This window comes from Balaenoptera ricei, chromosome X, assembly GCF_028023285.1.
Source record: "Balaenoptera ricei isolate mBalRic1 chromosome X, mBalRic1.hap2, whole genome shotgun sequence".
Classification (NCBI taxonomy): Eukaryota; Metazoa; Chordata; class Mammalia; order Artiodactyla; family Balaenopteridae; genus Balaenoptera; species Balaenoptera ricei.
In genome coordinates, this window is record NC_082660.1 from 41,684,007 (window position 1) to 41,689,589 (window position 5,583).

Genomic DNA, 5,583 nt, shown 5'->3' on the forward strand with positions numbered 1-5,583 from the left:
ACCTAAGTGTTTATTAACAGTGAATGGGTAAATAAAATGTGGTATATACATACAATGGAATATTATTCAGCCTTAGAAAGGAATTAAGGTCTTTTTTTCAATTTTAAAATAAAATAGTTTATTAGTTGTGTTAAGCAATATTTTATTACTTAAAATATTATTTATTTTCAAATATTTTATCTAAGAAATTCAAAGCACTTGACAACTGATGCTAGTAACATCTATGCAATTGGCATTGCTACCATGTTTATATAGTTTCTGAAAATGAGGAAGAAAAATTTATTCTGGTTTTCAGTGGTGGAAAATTTTAAAAATCCAGAATTACTGAGACAAAATTTACTGACTAAGGTAGCCCTAAGAGCTGAAATAGAATCATTCCCCAGGTACTTCATCTTTCATAATCTGTTACTGAAGAGATTCAGAATCTGTTCCAGTATAGAAATAGGGACTAACGGCTTCTATAAAAGAATCATTAAAAGTATAGAGAAGAGATCTATCATTCACATTATAAAAAGGAAACCACACTCAACTCAGTCCAGAAAAATGCCAGTCTTACTGGATTTTACTACTGGCAGAAGTTGACTGTCTTAGGACGCAATGCAACATAACTGCTGTCAACATATCACCCAGTTGCCCAGAATATACCCTGACCTACTGGCTGATTCCACCATTTCCTAGGAAGACTATCTTGACACATGCCCAATGTTCATTTAGTTTTGTTTTCCAATTCTACTTCCCAGTAAGGCCTGCCAGAATTAAATCTCATAGAACCTAGGATAGCAAGGCAGAGATGAAATCTCCTTGGGTTATAACAAAGGTTTGGTTTTTTTCTTTCTATATTGCATACTTTTTCTGTCCTCAGAGACTATAAGCCCAGGATGTGCTGCTTCAAGATCTAGAATCACATCTATTTGTAATGGCTTGATAATTTGGCCTAAGTCAGAATATTGGGGAGGAGTACTGAATCCATATTTCTTTAATCGAAATGAAGAGTTCAGGGTATTTTAGGTTTTGATACCTGTGGTGCTTCCAATACAGGGGGCACGGGTTCGGTCCCTGGTCAGGGAACTAAGATCCCATATGCCAATAAATAAATAAATAAATAAATAAATAAATAAATAAATAAAAAAAAACACACAGTGAGCCAAATTTTTCCTATAGGTCATAGTCTGCCAACGCCTGGCCTAGATAACATTTGTACTTGGATATCTGACAGGAATCTTAAAACTGAATTTATAATTGTCCTGCATAAATCTGTAGATTTCTAGTCTTTCCCATCTCAGTTAAAGATGCCATCATTTTCTTGGTTGTTCATTTTAGAAACTTGAACATTATCCTTTACACTTTCTTCTCCTTTAATTCTTACACCTAAGTCCTGTTGATTCTACACTCTTACACATTTTCTAAATTTCTTCATTTCTTTCCATCTCTACTTCACCATGCTAGACCAACTCACCCTCCTCCTACCTGGACTTCTGCAATTGTCTTTATACTAGTCATCCTGTTTCCTCTCTTGACCATCTCTAATTCATCGGTGGCAGAAACTACCAGTTGTCTTCGAACATCCACTCCCTTTCTTCCAAAGTAATAGACTTCCTAGCTGGGCACAGAGCCATCTAGGGAAAAAACCCTCACTTTCCCAAACTCCTTTGCAGCTAGATGTGGCCATTGGGCTAAGTTCTTGTTAACAAAATAAAATGGTAGTGACATATAGAATTTCCAGGTGCCCTTCTTGTTGGTTGAGATGTGGCTTTGGTGCTGCACAATCTTGGACAATGCTGGTAAGGGCAATAATGCTGGGATGGCAGAAGAAGAAGATAGATGGAGCCTGGGTTCCTAATGACTTTTAGGGGCAATATCGAATTCCACTCAGACTTTATCTTACTTACGCCATTGTTATTTTGAGTCTGTGTTACACTTAGCCAAAACTATAATCTAATGAAAGCACCATCTTCCACATAATAGCTAGAGTGATCATCTAAAAACACAAATCTTGTCAGATCAATTCCTAATTTTATTTAAAACCCTTCTGTAGCTGCCCATCAATGAATGGGTGAATACAAAAATTCTTAATATTGCCCACAAGACTCTGTGCAATCCAGCCCCTTCTCGTTTCTTTAGCTTCCTTTTGCACCTTAAGGCTCCAAGCCTCCAAGCATGCTGGCTTAATTTCAGTTAGATCTTTCCTAATCAAAGTGTTTCTTAAATATCCTGTTTTCTTTGCTTAGAATGCTCTTTCTCTCTTTTTCTGCCTGTCCCACTCCTACTCATCTATCAAGTCTCAAACATCATTTCCTTAAGAAAGCCTTGATCATTCCCCACCCTGCCCCATTCTCCCAAACTAGGTAAGGGTGTTCCCTGTTTTATTCACTCCAAATACCCCTCCCCCTTTTTGTTAATACTTGTCTCAATTGCAATTTAAATTGTTACTAAATAATTAACAGTAATTCAAATAGTCCCATACTGGATTTTCAGATTTATGAGTCCATCTTATTCACTCCAGCACCTGGCACAGTACCTGGCACATGGTAAGCAGCCCAGTGTAATACCTGCTATTTGGTAGACACTAAGTAGATAGTACTAATTATTATTACTGGAGTATAAGGACTACTTCTACCTTGATTAAAGCTACCTCCTGAGACAAATGGCTTAGTGACAGCTTTTAAAAGAATATGAATCCAAGGCTACTGAAAATTAAAAAGAGGTATGCTATTCACCTAAGGTCAATAAGTTAAAATTGGTTTTTATTTGCCGTTCATCAAACTCAAAAGATATTTTAGCTCAAAGGAAATTTTATAGTTAAAAGTGGTTAGTGGATATCTTCCATAAAGTATGTAATTTGGAATGAACAGCAGGAGGAAGGGAAATATTTTAGATAGGTTTAAAGTAAAAGAGTGCAAAGAATAAAAGAAATATCTTATTTGGGAGTCATAGGGAGGAAATTGCTTTAATCTAAGATATTTAGTGCCTTTCTATTATGATTGGCACTAGATTAGCTACTACATTCTTTTCTTAAATTAATACTTAAATGTACATGCATACAGGTATTATATAAGTGCTTGCCTGGAAAATGTGTCTACGTATATGGTTCCTGAATAAATAATCATAGTAGAAATAAACTCCTTAATAACGAAAACTTCATGTACAAACAAATAATTAAAAATATTGATGAATATCTACATTATACCAGTGGAACACCAGTGCAGTGCTAATTGAGATATATGCATATAATGAATACAGATAAACATTAAAGGAATGTCCTTCAAAGGAAGGAGCAAGTAGCATCATGAACTACACTTATATTTAAGTTTTTCCTCCCAGGGATTTTATTTTTCTACAATCATTGCCTTCAACCATGCTGTATTGAATATCTTTTGCATCCCTTAATGACACTTTGGGTAGATTCCAAAGCTTTCTCGTTGCTTCTGGCTACTAAAACTCAGTTCAATCTAGTTAATGCTATGCATGCTGAAGTGTTCAGGAGTAACGTATACTGATGTCTGTAGCTTTGAAATACATCCAAAAAATAAGATGAATTGATAAATGATAGAGGGATAAATAGAAGGAGAGATATGAGATAAAGCAAACATAGCATCAAGGTGGTGAGTACCTCGGTGTTTAATGCAGCATTCTTTCAATTTTTCTGTTTGTTTAAAAATATTCATAATAAAATGTTGGGGGAAAAGGCCCCTTTCCTCCACCCTTCCCCCCAAACCCCCATTTATTCTCAATTTAAAGCATCAACTTCAAACTCAATTTAAGTCCCATCTCTTTCCTTCTCCCAGGGGCAGTTGACCCAGGGAACTGTGATTGCATGAGCTTATGAGATGTGGGGAGCAAGTGAGCCCAGAACCTCCTGCCTGGAAGACTTCAAAATAGGCCTGGTGGGCTCCCTTACCCTTGTAGTCAAGTTATGGTTAAGTATCTAAATATGGAATTCATCGTGAAAGAGGTCGGACTCCACAGTCCAGTGTTGGCTCAAAGTGAAATGGGAAGCAAGTGGAGCTGTAGACCCGACCGTGCTAAGCTTTCTGGAAGGCTGGGCTCCTTATTTAACATGGGGATATTTAATGCTGAAGCGATTAAATCCACCTACACCCATATTGACACCAGAAACACTCCACCAAAAAAAACCCAACTTCAAATAAAAATACAACCCAGTCAAAAAATAACCTTAAATTTCCAGGGACAAAATCCTTTGGCTAGTTTCCCTTCTGATGAACATGAGTTTCTTCTTTTGTATTACCACATGAAAAACAGAGTTCAGGAATTCAAAATGTGTACTGATTGACTAACACCTTTCAGGTTATTTTCCAAGACTGGCCCTTTCAATGTGATGAAGTAGCGAAGTGTCTTGGAAGGGCAAGTCTTCCTGTCTCGAGCTTCTTTCCTTTGTCTAGAGTCAACGTGCCCCTCTGCCCCTTTCTACAAACCTACCTCACAGCCCCTGCCTATAACCTTCACAGTGACATATTCATTAAATTTTATTGACTGTTTTACAGACTGTTAATGAATATGTCACTGTGAAGGTTAACTTTGTGTCAATCTGGCTAGGCTATGGTGCTCAGTTGTTTGGTCAAACACTAGTCTAGATGTTGCTGTGAAGGTATTTTGTAGCTGTGATGAACATTTCTAATCAGTTGACCTTAAGTAAAGGAAGTTGCCCTTGATAATGTGGGTGGGCCTCATCCAATAAACTGAAGGCCTTAAGAGCAAAACTGAGGTTTCCTAGAGAAGAAGGAGTTCTGCCTCAAGACTGGAACATAGAAATCCTGCCAGAGTTTCCAGGCTGCTGGCCCGCTCTATAGATTTCAGACTTGCCAACTCCCACAGTTGTGTGAGCCGATTCCTTAAAATAAATATTTCCCTCTTCCTCTTTCCCTTTTCCTTTCTCTCCCTCCACCTCTCTATCATTCTTTCATATTTTTGGCTGGTTGACATCTGCACCCCTTCCTACATCTGAGGATCCAAGCTTTGAGAGGCTCCTGAGAGAGGCAGACATCGACTCCAGCACTGACACACAGACATAGAAAACAACAGGTTCTTGAACTCTATGGTGACAACCACCACACAAACCCAAGACTCAGGTGCTCCCACTTGGGACTTCACCTCTGAAGTCAGTAGCTAATGACTAAGCCATGACAACTTAGACCAGGGCGTCACAAACTATCTGTGCTGAAGAGCCAGGTTTTTAAAATTTCCAACTTGTTGGGCACTGATAGTTTTATAATAGACCATAAAAATAAGTCACTAGAAAAAAAAGTAAGTCATTTCATAAAAATGAAAAAAGTCATAACAACTACAACTCAATGATATATTATTAGGTTCTCAAGAGAGAAAATTACTCCATCAAAGTATTATGAAATTTCTAAATGCTTATTTTCAATTTCTGTACTTGTTGCAGATTGGTGACAAATATTTTGGAGACCCTCCGTGCATGGCAGTGGCTTAGGCTTTATTCTTGGAGGGAGGCAGGGGCAGGGAACATGATGTTCAGCAACAGGGACAGTAGTGGAAGCATCTTAACCAAATTCTTCCTATGATATGACTTGGCTAATTTTTCGCTGCTGTTCCACTCTCCTC

General features: G+C 37.7%; 1 pseudogene; it reads right to left on the reverse strand.

Moving 5' to 3' along the window:
- Positions 1-405: 405 nt before the first annotated feature.
- LOC132357056 (tripartite motif-containing protein 60-like) lies at positions 406-1,521 on the reverse strand (annotated as a pseudogene).
- Positions 1,522-5,583: the final 4,062 nt, after the last annotated feature.